The 26,627-nt window shown below is 41.0% G+C and overlaps 1 protein-coding gene and 1 long non-coding RNA gene across 4 annotated transcripts in view; one reads left to right on the forward strand and one right to left on the reverse strand.

Annotated features, from left to right (window-relative positions):
• Positions 1-26,627, forward strand: part of TNR (tenascin R) — a 497,168-nt gene that overhangs the window by 64,691 nt on the left and 405,850 nt on the right. The window lies entirely within an intron of this gene.
• Positions 844-8,261, reverse strand: LOC148126235 (uncharacterized). Its single transcript, XR_015742590.1, has 3 exons — positions 7,897-8,261; positions 7,439-7,647; positions 844-1,432 (listed from the first exon to the last, which is right to left on the reverse strand). It is a non-coding gene; the product is annotated as an uncharacterized LOC148126235 (long non-coding RNA).

Below are 26,627 nucleotides of genomic sequence, written 5' to 3' on the forward strand. Positions count from 1 at the left end.
TTCTTTGCTCCTGGTCTCTTTTTCTAGTCAGCCTTTGGAGACATTTTAAGGACAGGTTCTTTTTCATATTTTTCAGCATCCATTAAGCACCATGAAATTTAAGATTTTCAGTGACAGTAGGTTAGGCCTATAGCTGTCATATAAAAATATTGCCAGGTACATGAGAGGGATCCCCAACTGGGCATTCCCCTGGCAAGAGTGATGCCAGCTGCTAATCCTTTCAACTCAGACATGCCTCAGTGTTTGTGACATAAGTGCCATACCATCATATAAAATGAATTTATTGTGGTTTGTTTATGATTGTATTTAATTTCAGACAGGGTAAGCTAATTAAACAAGCTAGAATCCCAGGAACTTGTGTTCTGTTGATGGCACTTTTTTTCTGCTTGAATTCTCTGTGCAAAAATAATTGTGCCTGATTTGTTGGGGCTTGGCTAATGAACATATTCAAGAGGAAACTTAGAAGATTGGATAAAACAGTGAGAAAGAAATAGGTAAGAAAGCCTTTTCCAACCTTGGGATCTGGGGAAATTGTAGCTCCCAAATTTTCAGCCACCTTGCTAAAGGTTGGATATTTTTTTAAAATAAAGAATACAATTACAACAGTAAAAACTAATGCAAATTAAAAGAAAGAACAGAAAATGTAAAAAAAGTAAGAATATAGCAAAGAAAAAGAAAATAAATATAAACTAACTTTTAGTAATTTTTTTATACCTGTTGTGATGAAGATGAGAAGTCACTTTTTTATGTATTTCTCAAGAGCAGAGTATTTGAATTGACACAATCAAAGCAAGATTTTTAAAAAGTTGTCAAAAGATTGAAAGATTGGGCAAAGACACAAAGAAAAATAATAAATCATATTTTTATTGAAGAAGATTACACAAACTGACCATAAACAATAACACAATCACCAAAATGATTCATTGGAACATCTGTAAAAGATATTGTGTGCTAGTAATTAAAAGCTAGTGTGAACATAAAGTTGAAAAGAAGTCAAAAATGGTAAAAATATTATGGGATTTCCAAATACAAGCTGATAACAACTTGCCTCATAGTACACCAAATTTAACTGTAGCTGAAAGAAGAAAATGGGGATAACTGATATGGCAATACTCAAGAAATACATAAACAGATTAACAGAGTTGGAAGGGACCTTGTAGGTCATCTATTCCAACCCCACTCCCACCCAAGCAGGAGACCCTACACCATTTCTGACAGATGGGAGTCCAATTTCTTCTTGAAAGTCTCAAGTGATGGCGGTCCCATAACATCCGAAGGCAAGCTGTTCCATTGGTTGATTGTTCTCACTGTCAGAAAGTTTCTCCTTATTTCTAGGTTGAATCTCTCCTTGTTCAGTTTCCATCCATTATTCCTTGTCTGGCCTTCAGGTGTCTTGGAAAACAGGTTAACCCTCTCCTCTCTGTGGCAGCCCCTAAAAGGGAAGAGAAAGACTTTAAAAAGATCACAAAGTATTGAGATCTCAAATTTGAATTGGACAGATTATGGCAATGGTGGTCCCAATGATTATCAGTACACTTGGTGCCATAATAAAAAATATTGGATGGCACTTAGGAAATCTGCACATTGACAAAAAGTTTCATTTGTCAAATGAAAAAAGCCGCACTAGTTGAAACTGCACATATATCATGCTGATACATTCTGACATCCTAGAACATGTCAGGAAAGAACTCATTGTGTATAAAGACCAACACCAGCCAAAGAACTGGCAGCTGTGATTTTGCATAGCTGTATATATAATAATTATTACATTATAATAATTGTAATAAACACAGACCATCATAGAGCAAAGTTGTGTTCACTGTGTGACTGGGATATAGCACTGAGAGAGCAAGTCCTGTGCACTGAGTCAAAAGGGGGTTTCACTTTGATAAAGGTTCATGTTAGGTAGCCTTTCAAAACTAGTCTATGAAGCAATGTACCACCCAGCTTTTAAAAGCTAAGTGGACATTCTGTTTTATTTCACATTGCCTCTCATCCTCCAGAAGTTCTAGCCAGAGGCAGAGGCTTTTATACATTCCCAGTGCATGCCCAGAAAACTGTTCTAGTCACCTACAAGAAGTGCTGGGCTCAAGGTGACCCAAAGGGCATCACTGAAGAGGACTACCTCGCTGCACTGAGAATTGCACAAAGCACCTTATCAAATCAAAGCACTGTGGCTTCACGTTGTTCTTTTGTATAAACATACAGCTATTATTGCACCAAGGATTAGGAAGAGAAGGAGAATATAAAAGGAAAGGTGAGAGACATAATAACTCTCAGGCTGTAATAATTACAAAGCAGCTACTAGAAGCTACACAGACATTTTATGCATTATGAAAAAGCAGTAATATATCTAGTTTCTATTTAAAGCATTTAAATAATGTTTGGGAAAGTCTAGCTCAACAGTTTTATGATGGAACTGTACAGTAAGGGTAGTTCTTGACTTACAACCATTATATAGCAAGGGTTGAAAGTTACAGTGGCACTGAAAAATGTGACTTTTAACACACTTAAAACCATTGCAGCATCTCCACACAGGCAAGCAATTAAAATTCAGGTGCTTGGCAAGTGGCATCAGTGATGGGGTTCAGCCAGTTCACATCACTTCAGTGTTAACTTTCTGAGCAGTTTGGTGAACTGGTTGTTGGAAGAAATCATTAGGGCGGAGAACCGGTTGTTAAATTATTTGAATCCCACCACTGAGTGGCATGTGTTTATGATGGCTTGCAGTATTCCTGGGTCATGTGTTCACTATTTGCAACTTTCCCAGATGGCTTCTGACAAAGGGAAGTCAAGAGGGAAGCTGGATTTGCTTAATGGCCATGTGATTTGACCTAACAATTGCTTCACTTATTTGCTTAATTGACTTAATTGCTTCACTTGATGGTGATAAAAGAGATTGTAAAATCAGGCACAATTCACTTAACAACCAACTTACTTAGCAATGGAAATGCTAGTTTCAGGGGTTGAGAACTACCTGTGTCTCCTTGTCTCAAGGAAGACACATCTTATTTCTGAGATAAAAATATTGTTTTTAATTACCTATTCTAGGCTGGACCAACAAGTATTGACACTATCCCCACAGCCAATAAAAGGGAAGGGCTATTGTCCATTTGGAACTAATGGTACATTTGAATAGTTTTAGCTGGAAACTTTCTGCCTTGTAATGTTTTAAACGTAGTTTTGAGTCAGCAGGCATCCATGTTTAATAAATAACAATAGCAATGTACAATACCTGATAAAATGTATTTAAAACTGTTTCTTTTGTGTCACAATTCATTTATTCATTAAGACTTTATGTCAATCCAGCAGAATTGGAATGAGTCTATATTTTTATCATAGGGGTTGGTTGTAAACAATGGAATTTGCAATGTGCTAGTGAAGGAAATTGGAATTGTTGTATTCATCTAGTTTTCTATATAGAATGATGCTTATATGCTATTGTGTAGTTTCTTAATAGCATATACTGAAGGTCAGGATTTTAAATGCATTGTCAACTCATAAAACATTTTGTATACATGTTTTATAGTTGACAACAGAAAGAAGGGGGGGAAGCTTCAAAGAGCAGGCAACAGTGTGAAATCGAAAGTACATTCCATTCATATTTTCTTCAGAGACTGATTAGATGGCTGAAGCTTCTGCCAAGCAAAAATCTAATTGGAGAGCATGATTGATGACTCTTGGCTATGAATATTTTTCGTTGGACGATACATCCAGAGGGGTGGGTGGTGGGGGAAAGCAGGATCAAGGGTGACAGTGAATTACGTATCACAGAGTTGGCTATGCCCAGGTTAGTGCTGGAGGTAGAATGTTGCCTTCAAATAAATCCTCTTTAGTTTTGGGAATGTGGTTCGAGGCTCATGATTTAATTGGAGTAATTGCCGGAACCCTGACATGCATATAAAATGCACCTATCCATTTATGTCTGTTATTTTACATAGGTAAGGAAGGTGGTTGGAGTCCATAATGAACTAGAAAAATGACAGACATGTACTTAAAAATGTCTCTAGGAAGGGTATAAATTACAGCTTTTCAAAGCCTAGGATGCCAAGCATGTCATACTGTTGAAGTTCAGTTTCATATATAGAATTGGAATGGGATGCTACCTTATCCACTTTTTGAAGCAGCAAAATTCTTGGATCTGTCTACCCCTGAGATTTATACCAGGGCAATAGACACATCATTTCATGGGGAAATTATGTCATATAACCTTTCCAGAAGATTAGTACTGTTGCTGAAGAATGAGTAGCCACCAGTGGCTTCACCAAGAACCAGATACTGTAGTTCTGCCTACTTCAAAGTCTCTTCAAGAGAGCCTTGTGGCAGGTCACCAAAAGTTGCCAAAGAGAGCACAATAATAAAGAGAAATCTTCCCTGTCTCTTCAAATAACTTTTTAAAATATTTCTTTGAAAAAGGTCATCCTTGATGGTATGGTCACAATGGCATTGGCAGTCTAGTTTGAGTTTCCTCCTATGAGCTGGGATAATTTTAAAAACTATTAAACTGAATTTGACATGATTGTGAGGGAATTTATTTTTTTATTTCTAAACTTTGATTTTTATAATCTCTTGTGGAGCTGGCTGGATTTACATTTAATTTTACTGATTGTTTTTTCTACCTGGTAAATCATCTGCATTGAGTTGTGGGATAGATCATAGGTATGTTGAGAAGAACCAAACCTATGGTTCTTCACATGTTCACATGGTGGGAAGACAGCAATAAGGTAGAGGGATTAGATGTACCATTATAGGTTCTCTTATTAAACATAACAAACTGCTTTTTACCAAGTATTGTTCATCAGAACAATAATTAAATGAATAACTAATGCTAATACAAGAAGTCAGTTGCTCACAGGAGTTCCTATAAATAGTGTGATGAAATGAAGATGTGGGTGGTTCCATGGAAACTTTTAAAGAGAAGATGCCACAAAGCTTCTTTTATCATGTGGCCTTCATGATAAGCTTGCTTTTTGTGTAGCTTTTCAATGAGAGACTTTTCCTTGTATTTCGTGCTTTTGTTGGTTTTAAGAAAGGAAAATGTGGTATTGGGTTTTACCTTGCTCACAGTGGAAATAGCAAAGACAGTAGAAAGAAAGAGGAAAAGGGTGATGCTATCAGCTTTGTGTATTGCTCCTGAGTTCAAGAGAAACGTTGAGGGCCACATTGATTGCCAGTGATAACAGGAGCTGTGACATGGATGGCTTATGTGTCATCAACTTCACAAATTGCAACCGGTTTAAAGAGGAGGGAGAGGGTTATATTCACACACATCATACTCAAATGTTCATGGCAAATGTAGCTTCTTTGTGCAGGCTCATAGAAAAGTTTGTGTCTTTGTTTAAGGCTTATTTATGTAAAATACTGGCAGTATGATTTGGTCATTTGACACCTGCCAGGTTTCAAAGAAAAGGACTTCTAGTAATATTGCTACTGGGTATTAAAGTTAGACTATTGCATTAGAGTAGATGATGAAAAGGGGTTGAGCAAGGCAGTGCACCAAGGAGAAGTGCCAGCAGCCTTATGCGAGGAGGCTCTTTTCTCACCATCATGCCTTTAAACAGAAATCACGAGGCCAGAGAGTTAAAATACTATCCAGAGAGTTGAGTGCAAGGTCAAAAGCAGCCAGGTCAAGCAGGAAGCTCCAGTCAAAAGCTGAAGCAACCAATAATGACAGAATCAGAGTGGATTTTGGAAAGAGTTCAGGGGTCAAGCTCAAGCACCTTGAATCCAAGATAAGGTCTTAGAATAGAATGGAATACCGTAGAGAGCAGAATCAAACACTTTTCCACAAATATTGTTCCAGGAATGTGGCTGGAAACAGAGTTTTATTATAAGAGCTTCTGAAGACCCCACTCAGGTTTGAACTGTTGGTACGTACATGAAATAAAAGTTCTTCCTTTGAAGCCTTTATGCACATGGAGGCCTGTTTTCCCATTGTTGGGCACTTGGTTGTCTAAGTTGAACTCTCTGCTGCTTGTCTTAGCCACTCCTCAAGGTTTTTAAGTCTTTGAGTTTGGAGTCAGTGTCAGTATTGCTTTTGCCAAAGCTGAAATCCAAAGGACAAAATCACATCATGACATTTTAATAAGTCCAACCTCAAACCCAGGAGTTTTCATAGACTGATCAAATGAAATCAGGATCAGAATATGAAACCAAGGAGGCAAATCCAGTGAAAGAATTGAAAGTTCAGATAGGAAGCCAATGCAGAACGAAGATAATATGGTGGAAATTGAAGCAGATTTACAATACTTAACCCAACCATCTGGAAACTTTTATAAGCAGATTTTATAAACCACTCTTCAATCCAGCTTCTTTCTCAGATAAGAAATAATGTGCAAATATTGTTAAAAAGCCATCCTTCATTGATGCTCAGTGCTGAAGAAAGATAGTGTAAAACTGATACTCTACCCATAGAAACTGCCCCTCGTAAACCCTGAGAGAGGTGGTGCTATTATTAATTTATAATGCAGTTCCTCAGAAGGGGAATAGTCAGTGTGTCTGATCCATGGCAAGTACCTGTGACACCGATACCACAAGCACTGACATCTTCCAGCACTTAAAGAATATAGTCAGGAGTTCCACCCTGCTTGATACATAATACACTAATAATTTCACTGGATAAATTGGATGGTTTAGCTCTAATCCAGAAAGATACTGATATTAAAAATGCAACCAATAGGTCCTATTAATTTAAAGTGGATTTAGCAATGACTATATTTGCAGCTATTTTCTGTTATTCAGGTACACACAAACCCATTATGCAAAGATGTGGCTACCTTGAGAAGTCCATAATGTTGGGAAAAGTGAAAGGAAAAAGATGATGAAGACTGGCAGCAAGACAGAGGATTTTATCGCAACAACTATAAGTGCAGCAATGAGAGACATAAAGATTGAGGATAGATTACACAGGAAAAGATCTATCTATGTGGTCTCTCAATTCAACAGCAATCTGCTAACCCCTAATCAGTCGAATCAATCATTAGTTGTCTGGATTAATGTCAATGTTCTGTCAGCACCATGAGTTTGAGGCTGTTTTATAATGAAAATGACCCTTGTATGTTGCTAGTTGTGATGTCTATTAGCAATTCTAATAAAATTGTGTTATCTTTTCTGTCAAGACTGTGCAATTCTGATTAGACCAAATTCCAGATTAAATAGTGGTACAATTATCCATATTTTTCACTTCTGATATTGAGTAGATCGAGGAAACAGATCAATTGTATTTTTTATTGCATAGTTGTTGAAAGATCTTCTGTATCTTATGATGAAAATATCTACTTCTATCACAAAAATGTGGTGAAGGTGGCCAGAGTTTCCACTACATCAAGTCACAGATCTCAGGGTGGAAATCCTGCGAAGGGTGGGGAGTGGTGGTAGTGGGGAATGACTTAAATAGAGGAAAAAAAAGTGAAATTGACCCAGAGCAGGCAAAACTCACCTGAGTGTGCACTCTACAAGAGGGGTCCTCAACCCCCAGTTCGTGGACTGGCACTGCTCCAGGGCATGCCAGAAACCAGGTCACACAAACAGGCGAAGCCCCATCTTTGGGATGCAGGCAGCACGTGAAACCACGCCCCAATCAAGTCCAAAGAAAAATCTTTCTCCATGGAACCAGTCCCTGGTGCCCAAATGTTGGGGGCTGCTGTTCTAAAGAGATGAAAAGAAGAAGAAGGAAGAAAAGCAGAAATTCGTCAGAGATAAAGAAAGATCTGAGAAGGAAAAAAAAGGTAGTGGGAAAACATATTGAGTCCCCACTGAGGGGATTCTCAGATAGGACAGTCTGGCCATTTGTAACATTAATGTCATTGGTAATGCTACCCCCATCTTCTAGTGTACATAAATAGTTATGCGTTCTTGTCTAAACAAAAGAGAAAGATCACAGATAACAGGACTCACTGAAAGATGACAGATGTCTGACTGGGGAGGGAAGGCAGTCCACAGAATAGCACCCAAACCTCACATCATGTTGATTGATTCTCGTTCCCCCTTCTCTCCATGCATGGGAAGAGTTTAACTGTTGCTGGCAGCCACACATCACTACTTTATAAAAGAACCCCAGCTGCTAATCTCTTCCACTTTCTCTCCCTTGGCCCTCCAGTCCGCTGCAATGAATTCCTACAAGGGCTGCAGAGGCCAGGACAAGGCAGAACTGTGAGCACCCATTTCTTAGTGAAGTAGTCTGCCAGCTGAAACTCCAGCAACTATTTCTGTGGCTGACATATATAGTGTTTGAAAACATGGATATCAATAACATGTATGTAAGGGGGCTATTTTTATACAATGTGCAGTTGGACTCAACTTGCACTACTTTGAAGATCGTGGATAAGTTTGTGTAACATAGTGTTATAAACTTGTAACCTCTTGAGCCAAACGTAATTCATCAGCAATCATACACAAAGTAAAAATAGACTTTTCATAGCAAGACGGGCTATTGTATTTGGTTGCATTCCAGTGGCTGCATATGATCTGCCACAGGGGAATATGAAATAGGCAGAGAAAGAGTCTACCATGAAAAGCATTTGATTATCTCTAATCTATATTCCTATGACGTTTGCAATTTATATGCACAAGGGCCTGGAGCATTTGTTGTAAAGGCTATGACAGGATTTTCACAGCTCTAAATTATATCACAACTGTCCACATTCTGGTCTCTCATTTGAGCCCAGATCATGGGTCAGATTGTATTAAAATGAAACAGTTTAACCAAATCATGGTTTATTTTGGATTGCTTTACCTTAACCAGAGCTTGGCATATTATCTCAACTCAAATCACTGTGTTTGAAAGAGAATGTTTTAAAAAAAGAATCATATCTGTATTTCAGGGTTTTCAAATAGTACCATAACTGTCTCCTTAAATTTAGTTAACATCTCCATCTATTATTCAAACACTGAACAGCTTGGTCTCAGAGCAACTTGGCCAATGAAACTCTGAGGATTGAGCCTTTAAGCAACAAAACTTACTAAATTAGTAAGTTCAGAAAAATGCTACCTTAGCTGTCAAAAACAATCTATCACAATATATTCAAAGAATCATATAAAATGGGACTCAAAAGTGCAGTTGTATTGCCTGAACATACAAACAAACCTAACCTGCACTTTGAAGCAATTATTTGATTATTATCTAAGAATAAATCAAACTGAACAGACAGAACAGAACAATAGAGTTGGAAGGGACCTTGGAGGTCTTCTAGACCAAATCCTTGCTCTAGCAGGAGACCCTCTACCATTCCAGACAAGTGGCTGTCCAGTCTCTTCTTAAAAGCTTCCAGTGATGGAGCACCCACAACTTGTGAAGGCAAGCTGTTCCACTGGTTAATTGTTCTCACTATTAGGAAATGTATCCTTAGTTCTAGGTTGCTTCTCTCCTTGATTAGTTTCCATCCATTGTTTCTTGCCTTGCCTTCTGGTGCTTTGAAGAATAGGCTGATTCTCTCTTCTTTGTGGCAGCCCCTCAGATATTGGAACATTTCTATCATGTTACCCCCTAATCCTTCTTTTCACTAGACAAACCAAGTTCTGCAACTGTTCTTCATATGTTTTAGCCTCCAGCCCACTAATCATCTTTGTTGCTCTTTTCTGTACTCTTTCGAGTCCCTGCAATTTTTTTGGATAATATGGTGACCAAAACTGGGTGTAGTATTCTAAATGTGGGCTTACTAAGGCTTTATAAAGCAGTACTAATACTTCATGTGATCTTGACTCTATCCCTCTGTTAATGCAACCTAGGATTGCATTTGCTCTTTTGGCTGCTGCCCCAGATTGTTGGCTTCTATTTAAGTGATTGTCTGCCAGGACTTCAACTGCTATTGAGTCAGGTTTCACCAGCCTATTTTCTGGAGTGTTAGCTATTCCTGCTAGTTTGGTGTTATCTGCAGATTTGATGAGTTCCCCTTCTATTTCTTTATCTAAATCATTTATAAAGATATTGAAGAGTACTGGGCCTAAAATGGAACCTCAGGGTACCACACTGCTTCCTTCTTTCCATGTGGATGTAGTTCCATTGAGGACCACACGTTGAGTGTGATTTGTCAGCCAGTTATCTCATGATGAAGAGCCATTGTTCAGTGGCAGAATACAAACCTCACACATAGGTGAGGAGGTTCCCACTTCAACCCTTGGCTTTCTTTCAGTTAAAAGGAGATCAGTAGCGAGGGAAATTAATTTCTGCCCAACACTGTGCAATAGTGTTGCCGTCTAAACTGACAAGAGTAGTCTAACTCTAGAGAAAGTAGCTTTATATGCCTATGTGTCTATTACCACCTTATTGACGATCACAATCGAGAAAAAAAAACCATTTAAGGAAGTTCACTGTTAACACGATGACTATACTGTAGTCTATATTTTGGAAATGGCACCCAGCAATCTACAACATGTGCAATCCAATTGCAGAGGCTGAAAGGAAGAAGATACATAACATGATTACATTACAGAAACCAGCTGTGTTATTGCCTCAAATGAATGCATCCCTAGATAAATGAGAAGACAGTTTAGCCTTGGTGGCCTATTCAGGCTGCCAACAAAGATAGTACAATTTTTATAATGGTAGATATGTATGAGCTGAATTGCCTTTACTGCCCACTATAGTGCAAATAATAGGTTATAATTATTATAGTTGAAGGACGTGTACTGGTTTATTTCAAAGTTTTTTCATTTGGAAGTTTGTGCTTAATTGCAGTTTTACCCTTTATCATGCACTACAGCATTACAGTAAAACTAAAACTCCAATTTGATTGGTTTCCAGTTTAATTTTGAATCAGCTTGGCTTTTATTTCTGTCTATAGCCTTTGAAAACAACATATTTTCCCGAGAATTCACTGCTGGTTCATAATGTTGGTATGTGGCCCAGATGATACTGCAATATATATGAATACATTATTATGCTGTCCTTTGGCATTTATATTTCAGTTTCATTTGGGGAGAGAGTCTGTAATTTTTATGTTCTCCCACATTCAATGTTTTTTTCAAAAAACCTTCAGGTTTCTGATAAGCAGAAAGTATATTTCTTTTGTCTCTACCAAAAATGCACAGAAAGTTGATTGTCTTTCTTTCTTTCTTCTTGCTACCTACGCATTTTGTTATTACTCTTGTTAGATGTATGTCCCTGTCTGTCAGCTGATGCTCCATTCAAAATCCAAGAAAGAAATACTTAGACTCTTTTAATTAGAGAAAAGGTATCTTTTACTGGAAATCAAGTGATAGCAACAAAAGAATTCTGAATCTGAGAAAATAGGCGCGTAAATCACGTATACAAAGTAATGGCAACGTTCCCACCCCCAATAGTTCAATTGGTTCCTCCAATTAAAAGTTGTGTATATCATCATGTGGGCATCTCCAGGTGGTGATGGAGCTTCTGTCTCTTGACCTTGACATAGTTTGATAAAGAGTTGCAGCTACGCATAGCATAGAATAGAAACCTAAGCAAGAATGTACTCCCCCCAGTTTATACAGTTCTGGTTTGTAACACCTCCAGCTCACTTCCCATAATCATTCTCCCCCTCCTCCCCCCGTTACTTATGACAGCCGAAAGATGCAAAAATCTTGAAGGCTGACATTGTCTTTATTGTGTACAACTCAAAGTGGCATATATACAGGTAGTCCTCCACTTATGACATAATTGAGCCCAAAATTTCTGTGTCTAAGCAAGACAGTTAAGTGAGTTTTGCTCCATTTTTGCGATTTTTCTTGTCACAGTTGTTAAGTTAGTGACATGGTTGTTAATCATGATTTGGCTTGTTGGAAGGTTGCAAAAGGTGATCACATGATTACTGGACACCACAATCATCATAAATACGAGTCAGTGGCTAATTGTCTGAATTTTGGTCATGTGACCATGGGGATGCCACAACAGTTGTAAGTGTGAAAAACAGGCATAAGTCACTTTTTTAAGTGATGTAACTTTGAATGGTCACTAACAAACTGTTGTAAATTGAGGCCTTCCTGTATTACACTCATCTCTTATTTTCTCCACTCTGTAAGGCAGAATGGACTGAGAGAAAACAAAGGCCCATTCATGCCTAAGGGAAGAATGCAATGCACATTTTTAGCCCCACAGCTTAACCATTAAATCTAACCAATGTATTAATGCATATTAATGTTAATAAAGTGTACATTCAATTTTAATTTTGTCTCATTACCTGTTGATTTTAATAGGAGGGTTTTTAAACATGTTTTAACTCTTCATTCCATCAGTGAGATTTAACAGTGCTGAACATTTGCCTGGATGAAAGTCAGAATATTTTGTAGTTTCTTAATCCAGTTTTTGATTGATGAGTTGTTCAGTTTCCACTTAGATGCTAACTGCATTTTGACAGCTATAGCAGCATCATTATTGATTTTTTTTTACCTTGCATATGGCCCAAGGCTGAAATCCCGTGAGTGCTTTCCAGAGATTCAAGCTTTTCAAATGGGCTAGAATTACTTTTTATTAACTATCAGGGCCAATTGTCAGGTTGGTAGAGTTTAGGACTGGATGTTCAGCATGCCACCTCCTGCTGAGAACTCCCTCATCCCTGTCGCGTTATTTGTCTTGCTGGAAAAGAAAAATAGGAAGAAACCTTGGGAGCTGAAAGCTGTACATACTGTTGCCAAGGGTTGCTATAGGTGAACCGAGACAAGAAGAAGAATTGCTGCCCGTGTACTCATAGTCATCTACATTGGCATTCCCTATGGAGTCTATATCCGGTTAACAGCAAGACAAAATGGCAAAATGATGCTGTTATAATGGAACCTAAATGACAATTTTAGTGGGGAAAAGCCACGCAAGGTTGCTTATTTATTTAGGGAAGCAATGAAGCAATGGGTTAGGGCATCATTCAGGATATTTTAGGACAAGTGATAGGAAATATTTAGAAATGCTCTGATACATTCCTCTATATTGATTCCTTGGTCCAAAAATTAACATTGCAAATTATAGGCAGGGAAAGCTCTTCACTTTTAAACAAGCCAAGTGACATACTAACAGAGAAATTGAAATTGTTTGTTTGCATCTTGTACCCAGATGGCGATGAGATCGTAATGGGCTCTACTATATTGTGTTTAGCCAGGGAGAAACGAACTTGGCATAAACAGTAGCAGGCTATCTGTGTTGAAAATAAGCAATAGGCACAAAGTTGGGTGGGTTTTTTTTTTTATATATTCTTCAACTCCCTTTGCTCTCTCACTTCTGCTTGACCACCATCATTTTTTAAGCTTTCTGTCATCATGAGTAAACTTCCTTTTAAACTTGCAAATTATCATCTGAAAAGAATCAATCATAAAAGACTTTAAACATTTTAATAATCCAATGGCATTGTGGTTAGAAGAGAAGCTCTCTCATGGAAGGAGAATAAAAGAGACAGAAAAGGAAAAGAAACAATTTAGAAAGGGGTCAGTTGTGTCAGCCAGTTTAGAAAAAGATATTTGTGATTCACTGAATTTATCTCCCAACTCCAATGTCTACTAACCATAGCATGCAAACACAGAGGAGAGAGGACAGTTATATAATTCCTCAAGAGACCAGACAATACATAAACAAATCGTGAATTAGAAAACTGTATCATACAGAAAAGAAGTACCTGTCTTCCCACGAGACCCACTCCACCTGGATCATAGTTGATTGACAATAATTCAGACCTGCAGCCGAGATTTTTTTAGATTTCTCTGCAGATTGGCTCTCAGCCTGAATGTTTGTATGTAGGTCAAAGTTCCCACAGAAAGGGGATGAACTCTTTTGGACACTTTTAAGAAGCACAGTGCCGGTGCACATTGACACCATGGCCTGCAGTACCACTTGCATCCTAAAGTCAAGAGAGATTCAAATACCTGGTTCATCCTACCCCAATGTTAGAGCTAGCGGACTTCAGTAATATTGTTGGGAAGGTAGGTCACAAGGCAATTCCAAGGCCTTGTTTCACAAATGGTAGGACCATGGCTCAATGGTATTTTAATTTAGAGAGGGGTAACATAAGAGACAGCCATAGAATCTATATTGTGACTTTTTTGCTCCCACAGATCATGTTATCAAAATTCAATCAGACAAATGGCATAGTTTTATCGGCGGGGTTTTTCCCCTATGAACTAAAAATAAGAAATAAAATAAATGTGTTAAATTCCTGAAAACCATAATGATTTTTTAAAGAATCTCATTATTCATTGCACATCATCTCATTACCAGCCATATCCTTGCAGCTCTTGTAGGTGAACACAAATTGTAAAAATGAAGGTGTTGCCTCAGCGCTCTTCTATTTCACAGCTAGCACCATCATTTCTCCAGTGGGACTCAACCTTGCTAAGAGGATATGGTTTTGAAACTTGGATTTTACATTCTTCAGTTTGCTAAATTGTACCAGATTAAATCAGAGACTTGATTATTTGCATGGTTTCGCATCTAGACTGTAGATTCCATGCATTCCATAAAAATGTTTCATGGGTCTAGAATACTTAAGAGGAAAGAAATAATTTTGACCTCTGTAACCACTCCCCCTTCCCCAAATGCCATGCAAGAAAACATGTAAACCGACCCTGCATTTGACAACTGATTAACCTGACAGTAGTTTCCAGTAAACAATAGCCTCATTTTCTGTGAACCTCTGTCTCTTGTCCTTTGCTAAAGTGTCATTTTACTTATATTGATTTTCTTTCTTTCTTTTTTGCCCCAATAATGAAGACCAATGACATAGGAACAAAGATTAATGTGGTAGTAGAGACAGAGAGGATGAGGAAAAAAATGAAAAAGGCAAACAAAATACATAGTCTCACTCTAACCTTAATCCTCTCATTGATTAGTCCATTGGGCATGGATTATTATCACGGCTTCATATAATGAGCAAGAGAAAGATGGACACTTCAGATCAAATTACAGAATGAGAAAATGTGTGGATTGTGGTTGGGTACAAAGGAGGATCAGAATTCAGGTCAGCCCTGGAGCTGGTTGAGATGATATGAATTAGTTCAACTCATTTAGGAGAGGCTACACAGAGGAAGATAATGTATGCTGTCACCTAAGTAATACATACTTAATCTGGCTAGTCTTTTAAGCCTTTGTGTCAGTTGCCAGAAAATGAATGTGTCTGAACCAATTTATTTTAAGCTTTTTCACTCCGTTTTTCAATCAGGAAGGGTTCCTAGAGAAACTTGCGAACAATTAAAAGTAAGCAAAGACTTGCACTCAATTTTATAAAGACAAAAAATATCATTTGATTGCTAGATATATTTAGGGTATGATCTGACTTCCAATCCAGAAATATGGAGAAATCGCTCAATTAAAATTGCTCCAGGTCCTCTTGGATCAGCAATCTGATCTTTCCCCAGAAAAGGCATCTGTGGCACCTGCTAAAGGTAGTGAAGATAATCAGCAGGGTCTTGTGCAGCAAATGGGAAGCAACCTCACTTCTCCAGGAAGCAGCTTACATTAATCAGCAGTTCTTTTATATCAAAACTACATTTCCATTGTCCTGCTCATTCTGTTCAACAGTTCTTGCTATCTATACCAAATGTCCTTATAAGTTAAGAAGCAAAGCAAAAGATATCCAGCCTAGACAGTTCTGGTGGGTAAAATATCATTATCCAATTTGGATGGTAGCCAGGCTGAAGATGTCAAACTTTTATGAAAATGGCCAGGGATTTTTAACAACAGGCTCAGTAAAGTTCACAAGGTATTCTGCAACTCGTCAGTAAGGCAGTAACTTCTTTGGCAAGTGGCTAGGTAGCAACTACAAACCACGAATATAATTATCAACTCAGTACCATTTAAGAAAAAAAAATAGATTAGCATCACAGATTCCTTTCTATAACTTTTTTCTACTTCTATGTCTATTCTGAGCAAAGAATGATGGGCCTTGCCTTGTTTTATAATTCTAGCTCAGAACAGCATGAGCACAGGTAGTCTTTCATAGCTGCTGTTGTTTCATTCTTTTGCACACAGAGAGGCTTGCATCCCCTGAGACAGATGATTGATTTTGATTGATTGATTGATTGGTCAAGTGATTGATTTAGGTGCCTTTAAGTGATTGTTGACTCCCAGTGGCTGTTTGGTAGTCCTTGCAGTTTTAGAGGTATGCTTTCAGAAGTGGTTTGCCATTGCCTTCTTCCTAGGGCTATAACAGAGATTGACTGAGTCACTCAGAGTCACTCAGTTGGCTTTGTGCCTAAAACAGAATTAGAATGCATGGTTTCACAGGTTTGAGCCCAGTGTCTTAACCATTACACCAAACAGGCTTTTTGTTAGCGGTATGACAATCCCTTGCATTGTCTCCACTGCTGCTAGTAATCTCAATCTATCCAAAATTGCCAGTGGAGTGGGCAGGAGGATGGAAGGACTCCTCTTCTTGCATCTTCCCCCAGTAATTTATTATGTCATGTAATGTGTAGCCTTTTAGTTAAGACCAAACTCTTCTTCAGGATGGATATCAAGTGCATACAAACATACAACCAAGGCAGGGCTGTCAAACTCCTGGCCTATGGGCCAGATATGTCACAAGCTGGCCATGCCCACACCCGGTTTAGTGAAGAGTGGGAAAGTCCCAATACGTCACGTGATGCTGCTGTGACAATGTGAGTTTGACACCCCTGATCCTGAGTGTCAAATGCATACGCACAATGTTATAAAAGATAACAATTTTTAGGCATAATTATAAAGAATCCAGTAAGAAATTATATTCAGAATTATGGCACTCCTAGTATACAAGGAACAGAATTCCATTTCTGAGAAATCATATACTCAGACCATGTGTAAAAGAGCCAACAACTGGCATTGCATGTCTGCCCCAAACATATTAAATTCAAACCATAATTTTAGAAATCTCATTTTCCACATGTGCAACGTGGAAATAATATTATTACTTTGCTATTCATTAAAATATTATTAATAAAACAACAAATTTGGAGTACTCAGAATACTCATAATACAATATAAATTAAAGATATTATTTCCTATGAAGCCAAAAGTAGTATTAGTCTGAGATTTCCCTCACTTATTTCTGGGTTTGAAAAAGGCCCTAGACACTTTAGTAATGTATCTTTTTTCAAAAGTACTGATGAGCTTAAAATCAGTCATCTACAAATTTTTCAATCAATTGACAATCTTGCTGTATTGGGACTGACACAGTGGGAAAAGGTTTACACGATTTCAGTGCTAATAAGTTATCATCCATTTCAAGGCTTTTTATGGTATTTTCCCTTCGGGAACCTCCACTGAATCTAAGTTTGCAAATTTCCCCCCTCCCATTCCTTTCTCTGGCTTCCCAGTCCTTCCTTCTTTTGTTCCTCCATGGAGGAATCTGAAAGACTCCTTTTTATTACATTAGACAGTAATATGAAGAGAGACTCTCTTTCTTGTCTGTCTGCAGATGGGTCCCTTGTTCAATCCAAGTTCTGTTCGCTACTGGAGAATACAATGAATGGGGACATTGCAGGGAGGGTGTGAAAGAGCATTGCTCTGTATCAAGAGACATCACCATGTCTGTGCCCAAAATTACTCCGCTTGTTTCATTGAAAATAGGGAAAGAGGGCTGGTTATGAGAAGCATACTAATATTGTTGCAGCTGGTGCTGTCGTCATGTCATACAAGACTTATCTATGATTTCAGGCTCATTTAAACCAAAACACAGGCCTCTTCTGACTAGGAAGTTCATTGTTTCTCCATTGCCCATTTGGGCAGTTGTTTTTCAATCCTAAATGTACTCCAGTTGTGGGAGCACGCAATTGGATGAAAATCCTTTAAGTGGCCTGGCGAGAAATCAGAGCGGAAGCAGCTCTAGAGACCTTAGGGTGAGGGTGCATCTCTATAAATGGGACCCCTGAGGTTGTGAGGCTCACCACTTCTCATATGGGAGATCGCCTCATTGGGGTGAAATGGTGCCCTGCTTTCTGATGGGAGGAGAGCATTTTTCAGGAATGGAGAAAGCCACCTTACCTCACTCCTCTTTACAAGTCTCCAGCATTCTCCTTCTTTTAACAGATGATGTCTACCTCAAATGCACAGGCCATAAAAGGGTTCCCAGATGAATCCCAAAGGATTTCTAGGGGGAGGCATGGCCCAAGCATTTTATTGCTGAGGCAAAAACAAATGGTCCTTTGCCACCAGTCCCCCTAGAAATGTTCATTGGCAGTTGTATCTTTATTAACATTCTCCATCTCATCTGAAGCAGCTAGCTGATTCATGGGAACCAAGGCATAACTCTCTAAATATGAATATGGGAAGGACAAGCCCTTCCGAGGCTAACAGAAAATGTAACAGAATAACAGAGTTGGAAGGAAACCCCCTGCTTCAGCAGGAGACCGTATACTATTCTGGACAAATGGTTGTCCAACCTCTTGACAATCTTTAACTGCCAATTATATGCCCCCTTAGGATTAGATACTTAGCAGAGCTATTGAAAAGAATAGCCCACTGGGATCTGAGTCATAGGTTGTCTTAGTTCCTCCTGGGCTCCATTATCAAGAGACCCTCTTATCTACTAAATATTCTTGTGCATTAGAAGAAGGGAATAAAACCCCTTGGGAGATGTATTAGGTAACCACTCATCTGATTCTTAAAATACCCAGTACTTGTGGTTCACCAGGCTTTTGTTAATTTGATAGTTGTGTTTGTTTGCTTTAAATTTTACAATATATATATTTTTGATCATTTTAACTCTGAGTGAAAAGTGGGGTATAAACTAAACCACGAGAGAAAGAATTGTGGTGCCTTGAAAAACTACTAGGTGATCATGGAAATAATATTGGCTGTGTAGACAGCTGCTCAGCTGGGAACACTACTTCACATAAACAGCTCTTTGTGATGAGGACTTTGCTACCACAAACTGATTAGCAGCTGTGTGAACTATTAAGAAGTTTACACAAAGGAGGTCATCAGGGGCAAATTGCTACCACTTTATTATCAATGTAAAAATGATTCCTCCGCAGAGAACTCTTCCATTCCCCAATCCTGGAGCTTGGAAGAAATCCTTCTCTTCACAACTTGTCCTTAATAATGTGGTCATGCTGTGCTGCTGTCTCTATAGCTCCTCCATGGAATCCTGAAAGATAATTAATTAGAGGTTAAAATGTGCACATTGCCAACCATATAGAAAAGGTAGCATCAACCACACCTGTCAAAATCTTGCTTGCAAGACTGGAGCTCTCCATCCATTTTTTATATTTTCCCCCAAAAGACTGTTGATTATCAAACAAGCAAACACTATTGGATAGTAAAGAGGTCACATCTCTTAATTGCTAGTTAGGGTCACCTACATTTGTTCATCAGATACTGATGTACTTAATTGTCCTGAGAGTCCATATTCAAGAAGGGGATTTTGATGTCTAAGATAGAGATGTTCCACGGTGGGATGTCATCAGGAACTTCTACACAAATGCTACAAAATACTTATTGACTTGTTGGCTAATCAAGCTATTGACTGTTATGTCCTGAGAACTCAAGGAGTTCTCACTCAGGTCCACTCACTTTATGTGGGCGTTATTCCCCCATTCCCATTGGTTGGTTCTCCCCAGCAGCCAGCTATAAAAGCAGGCTGCGGGGTCCAACCGGTTGCTGATTGCTGCGAGCCAGTTCCTGGCATGGCAAGCACGGTCAGCCCTTTATTGTAAAATAAAGTACTGTTGCACTCATGCTCTGGTTCAGCCTCTCATTGCTCAAACATAACACTGGCGACGAGGGTGGGATGGCTACCAGAAGCACCATGCAACCGCTGAGTCACTAGCCACCGATCCGCAGCCCAGAGAGAGCGATCGGCTGGCGATAAGGGAAACGCTGATCCGCAGCCAGAGAGAGCGGTCAGCCAACAAAACGAGCGATCAAAAAGAGCAAACGCTGATCCGCAGCCAGAGAAAGCGGTCTGATTCAAATAGTTAGAAGCGTCTGTAGCCGCTTGTTAGCCCCGCTACGGGGAAAGTGAAGCGCTGCGAGCCGCAGCCGCTCTGTATTTGGCGCGAAATTCAAACGGGTGTCATTTGAATTTCGAGCCAGTAGGAAACACAGCACAGCGCTGTAGGAAGTCACTAACGCCCACTTTTTGGCGCGAATCAAGACACCTCAAACGGCTAGCAGCCACGTGGTAACCCAGAGAGAAAAGAGAGGGTAGCAAAAAACCTCTCCAGAGCTGATATCACTAATAACTCACGAGCGCCCGTTGTCCCAGAGAGATTTTTCCGCAGGTAGCCCAGCCGTTCCAGCACCATGAGTTCCAACCCAGTATTCCCGGCGTTCAAACCAGACGAAGAGAAGTGGGAGTCGTATAAGAACCGCTTCAATCATTACATCGATGCGGTCGGCCTGGCGGATGCGGGAGAGCATCGGAAAAAATCCTATTTCCTAATCTACTGCGGAGCCACCGTTTACGATACCGCCGCAGCACTCGTGGCGCCGAGAGAGTTGAAAAACGTTCCGTGGTCCGAGTTGCTTGAGATCCTCACTAACCACTACGCTCCCAGACCTTCACAAATCGCCAGGAGGTTCACGTTCCGTATGAGGAAGCAATCGAGTAAGGAGACCATCAATCAATATATGGCCGCCCTCAGAACAGCAGCCCTGCACTGCGGGTTTGGAACATACCTGGAGGACATGCTCCTCGATCAATTAGTTTGTGGGGTCAAAGATCTCAACCTACAGAGGTGCCTGCTAGCAAAAAAGACCTCAACCTCACACAAGCGGTCGAGGAGGCCCTAGCAGCCGAGCTAGCAACGAACTCAGCCACCGAAATTCAGGGCCCAAGTGCCAAGCTGGCATCGTTCCCAGTCCACTCCGAAGAGGTGGAAGCGGAGAAACCCACAAGCGATGAAAACGACGTCCACCGCCTCGCCAACGACAAACGGTCGCAGGTAGGGGGCAAACAAGAAAACACCGGTCCACCCAAGCACATCACACTGTGCCTAGCCTGTGGGGATCGCATCAAAGGCCACCTGCAAATTTAAAGGAGCCACCTGCAACAACTGCCATAAAGGGGGCACATCGCGAGAGTCTGCCAAGCCCCCAAAGCGCTGCACACAGACCCCGTCCTCGCACTCCGGGACCACAGAGGCAAGTATTAAACTGTCGCACACACCGCCTCGCCAGACGTACTTGCCACACTGTAAGTAAAATTTCTCTCTCCGTTTCCCTAGAAGGTAAACCGTGCCACATGGAGGTTGACACAGGGTCAGCGCTCTCAATAATCTCGTGGAACACCCTCAAGAGACTCCACCCCAGCCTATCTACTACCCGGCTTCAGAGATGCCAGTTCGGTCTGAAGGACTACCAGGGAAGGCCATTCCCGTGATCGGCAGAGGCAAGTTCTTTGTCAGTTTTAGAGCTTTTAAAGGCCACCTACCTCTAGTGGTAGTTAACGGCAATCTACCCACCTTATTGGGGCTCGATTGGTTTCCCCACCTCGGCCTAGGGCTAACAGGAGTCCATGCTGTCTCAACCTCAGACACTGACTCCTTATTCGCTGACTACGCAGATGTGTTCAGCGAGGAGCTGGGGTGTTATAATGGAACCCCATCTCGTTCACAGTTGACCCCCAGGCCGTCCCAATCAGATTAAAACCACGTAGAGTTCCATTTGCTATTCGACCAAAACTAGACGCTGAATTGGATAAACTACTAAAACAAGGGGTCATTGAGCCAACAGATTTCGCCTAGTGGGAGACGCCCATTGTCACACCCCTTAAAAAAGATGGTAGCCTGAGAATTTGCTCGGACTACAAGACAACAATCAATAAATATTTACAAGTTAGCGCCTACCCTGTGCCTGTCATTCAGCACTTATTACACACATTCGAACCAGGCAGTATTTTTGCTAAATTGGACATGTCTCAAGCATATCAGCAGTTCCCTGTTGATAACCAAACAGCGGAACTTCAGACCATCGTCACTCACAGGGGTGCCTTCCGATGCAAGCGTCTCCAATTTGGCGTAAGTGTTGCCCCGGGTATTTTTCAATCCCTCATGGAGCGGATTTTACAGGGCCTCCCTGGTGTAGTACCATACTTCGACGACATCTTGGTCTCGGCCAGGGACAGACCCCAACTCTTCCAGAGAGTGCGAGCAGTGTTAGAGAGGTTCAGACAGCATGGCCTCAAGTTAAAAAAAGAAAAATGCGCCATTGCCACTAGACAGGTGGACTTTCTGGGTTATAAAATTGACGCCTCTGGCATTCACCCCCTGGAGTCCAAGGTGAGGGCAATCCACGAAGCTCCCACACCAACCTCCAAAACGGAGCTACAAGCTTTTTTGGGGCTGCTGAACTTTTATGCATCCTTCTTGCCCCATAAAGCCTCAGTAGCCGAACCCCTACACAGATTACTAGACAAAAAGTCACTGTGGCACTGGGGGCACAAAGAAGACCAGGCGTTTAACGCCGTCAAATCACTACTTACGTCAGAGGCAGTGCTCATCCAATTCGACCCCAACCTTCCTTTAGTACTGGCAGCGGACGCATCCCCTTTTGGAATTGGGGCGGTCCTTAGTCACAGACTCCCCAATGGCGCCGAGGCCCCCATCGCCTTTTTCTCCAGGACACTCTCGGCCACGGAGTGAAATTACAGCCAAATAGACAAGGAAGCCCTAGCAGCTGTTGCGGCCGTGAAAAGTTTCACGAATTCCTTTTTGGCCATTTCTTGAACTGGTCACCGACCATAAGCCCCTCCTGGGCCTACTGGCGGCGACAAACAGACCCCTCAAGTCCTTTCCCCTAGGATGACAAGGTGGACACTTTTCCTAGCGGCCTACTCATACAAACTTATTCACCGCCCGGGCAAAACTCTATCCCACGCCGATGCTCTCAGTCGCTGCCCCTTACCCGCTCCGGCTGAAGACCCAGCTCCTGTCAACGCCATTTTCGAGATCACCCAGTTGGACCTGCCCATCACCGCCCTTGACATCGCCGCTAAAACCAAAGCAGATCAAACGCTCGCCCAGGTGCTCGACTGGGTGAGGAGGGGGTGGCCGGGAGGCAACGTTGATAACAAATTCACACCCTTTAAGACTCGCATGCAGGAACTGTCCAGTTTGCAGGGTTGTCTGCTATGGGGCACTCGAGTGGTCATTCCGACCTCGCTGCGTACCCGAGTCCTGGAGGCGTTGCACGAGGGACACCCCGGCATCGTGAGAATGAAGGCATTAGCACGCAGCTACGTATGGTGGCCGGGTCTAGACGAGGACATTGTCAATTGGGTAAGTTCCTGCAGCATTTGCCAGGAATCCCGTCCTGCTCCCCCCATCGCCACCCCTACCAGATGGGAGAGCGCCAGCGCCCTTGGTCTAGAATCCATATCGATCTGGCCGGCCCCGTGCATGGAAAGATGTTCCTAGTGGTCGTGGGACGCTTATTCCAAATGGATAGCGTGGCACAGCTATCCACGACCACCACACTAGCAATCACCAACGTGTTAACGCGCCTGTTCGTTACACATGGACTACCCGACTCCATGGTCTCCGATAATGGCCCACAGTTCGCATCAGTAGAATTCAGCCGTTTTGCAGCCAACCTGGGCATTTGCCACATTTTCACAGCCCCTTTTCACCCTGCCAGTAATGGGTTGGCTGAAAGGGCCATCAGGACCACCAAAGAGGCCCTCGCTAGGTTTGGCAGAGATGACTGGCACCACAAACTCTCACGGTTCCTGATGAGCCAACATTCAACCCCCTGTGCAGTCACCAATAAGTCCCCAGCGGAACTTCTGATGGGCCGGCGCCTGAGGACTGTATTGGACAGACTGCACCCACAATACTGCCCTGACTCCCCCTCGCTTCTACTTGGGGTTAGACATTTTATGTTACAGGAGCCGATATTCGCAAGGAATTTCGCTGGGGACCCACTTTGGATTCAGGCGAGGTCATCGCCGTCACCGGGCCGAGATCGTATAGAGTCAGGCTGGAGGATGGTCGCGTCTGGAGGAGACACATAGACCAGCTTAGAAGGCGCCTCAGCACCCTTGCCAACAAGAATCCAGAGTCTCCAGTCGAAGGGGAACCGCCTCATCCGCCGCCCAGCCACATCGCACCCAGCGACCAGTCTGCACCAGCGGTCGTTCCGGTCAGCCCAAACTCGGACAACAGCGGCCAGAGAGTTAACCAGCCTGATCCAACCCACGAGAGCTTGACCCCAGCAACCAACCCGGTGGTTTCCGAGGATGCCCAGTCCAGAGAGAGTGTTGGCGACACTATGCCGGCTCAACCGTCACAGACTGATACCGAACAGACAGACAATGTCCCCGAGTTGCGCCGTTCCGGGCGCCAACACAAACCCCCCATCTACCTCAAGGACTATGCATGTTCGCATCTGGGGGGAAGGGGTGTTATGTCCTGAGAACTCAAGGAGTTCTCACTCAGGTCCACTCACTTTATGTGGGCGTTATTCCCCCATTCCCATTGGTTGGTTCTCCCCAGCAGCCAGCTATAAAAGCAGGCTGCGGGGTCCAACCGGTTGCTGATTGCTGCGAGCCAGTTCCTGGCGTGGCAAGCACGGTCAGCCCTTTATTGTAAAATAAAGTACTGTTGCACTCATGCTCTGGTTCAGCCTCTCATTGCTCAAACATAACATTGACCATTTAGTGCAATGAAGGAATTTTTTGTATTTTTTGGCAAATCATGGCAAAAAGGTTGTAAAATTGGATAAAACAACCATCTTGTTTAGCAACAGAAATTCTGTTTTCTGTTTACTATCAATTATGGTCATAAGTTAAGGACCACCTGTATATGTAGTTTAGTTCATCCAAAAGTGAGTTGTTGGATTCCATGGCAAAATAGGGGAGTTTCTACCACTTGCCATATCATGAGAGGGCTTGCATATGTGGTGCCTGAGCTCTCAAAAATTTTGCTCATTTTCTTTAACTGCCAATTATATACCCCCTTAGGATTAGATACTTAGCATACCTATTGAAAAGAATAGCCCACTGGATCTGGATCATAGGTTGTCTTATTTCCTCCTGGGCTCTAATGTCTATATTGTAAGCAGAATTGAGATGACAACAACAGTCACGCTCCTGAAAGCTTACCTCAGCCAACTCAAACAAAACAACAATGTAACAGAAAAGGAATGGAGGAAAATGAGAGGAACAGACGTTATCCCAGAGTTCTACAGACTCCCCAAGATACACAAAATAGGAGACCCCTCCTCAGACCTATTGTGAGGCTATGAGACACCGCTACGTATAACCTGGCTAAATGACTGGCACAGCACTTGCTCTTTCTGACCCAAACACTTAAACAGCACAGTCACATCTTCCACACAATTTTTGACAGAATTGCTAAATTGATAATTAAGGCAATTTAGTTATGAACCAAATACATTGAACTAATTGTGATACCTTATATGGATGATGCCTTTGTCTGATTTCTGTCTCTTTATATGATCACATATATATTTTATCACTCTATTTTTTTTAATCTATTTTATTCCAGGATCATATCATGTGTTGTATTTTTATTTTATTATTGTGATATGGTCATAAGACTAATTAATTAAACTATTCTATTTCATTCATCCAAAAATGAAGGAGACAAAAAAAGTAGTTATATATAGATATTTAAAAAATTAAGGAGACAAGGCTATCAGGCTACAGAAGCGTAAAAGCAAAGTCCTTTCAGTTATAGAGCACGCATTTTGCCTGGGAATGCTAGTTAATTTCAGAGCTCCTGCATCATTTCTTCAAAATAATTGCTGACCTGTCTATTTAGGCAACTCACTAACCTATTGACCATTGGATTTTTAATCTCCTGGCTCAAGTGGTCATGAAGATTGGTTTGGCTAAAGTGCTGCCACTAGAGAAATCTGGACTTATTCCAAATTAGATGCCTTCTTTCATTTTCCCAGGGAAAAAAAATCACTATATTTTACAATGATTTCTAGACTTTCCAACCAATTTTTGAGTAAAAAATGTTGACAAAGAATCAAACACATGTACTTAAAAAAAACATTCTTGGTACAGCAAATTGTTTCAAATAATTTATTTAAGTGAGAAATATTTGTAAAGTTCCAATTTTAATTACAACCTGCAAGATCACCTCTTTCTAAATAGATAGTTTTAGCAGTAGAGATTGTACATTAAAAATATTTTTAGCATATTAACTACTCAAAAAGCTGGATAGCAGCCTGAATTCACTTTGTTTTTGCTTTTCAGATTAAAGCACAAATGCTGGAGTAGAGCTTCAGAGGAAAATATGTCATTCCTCCATTGAAGAAAAAGCAGCTGGAAGGAGGGTTGTTGTTGCTGAATTAAAAAAAAGTAAAGCTCTATCAATAGTGACACAATTTAAGGAACCAGTTTACTTTTCCATCCCTACAGACTCTAAGGGAATTGAGGGGGTTAAGTCACTCAGCAACTTATATATCTTGAGATTTGTTATTTTAACTTATGACTTAATAGAAATATATGGCCTTCGTGTCCCAGAAAACTCTTAGCATGTTCTAAAAAACAGGTTTTCCTTCTATCCCTAACCCAGCAACCAGATATTTGTTGGTGGTTTCCAACATGCTGAATGAATTCTGGCACTATAGCTACTATTTTAATTTTCAGATCCAACTTGGATAGTCTGAGAGAAATGGTAGGGAGCTAACTATTATGGCATCTTTGGCTTGTGGTCTGTAAACTGTGTAATTAAGTTTATTGAAAGATATGAGAAAAAGTGTGAACCAGATATGAAGAGACCTAGTTCATCTTACTTGGTCCATG

This window comes from Pseudonaja textilis, chromosome 3 (genome assembly GCF_049901715.1).
Source record: "Pseudonaja textilis isolate UNSWEBS1 chromosome 3, rPseTex1.2, whole genome shotgun sequence".
In the NCBI taxonomy this organism is placed as follows: domain Eukaryota; kingdom Metazoa; phylum Chordata; class Lepidosauria; order Squamata; family Elapidae; genus Pseudonaja; species Pseudonaja textilis.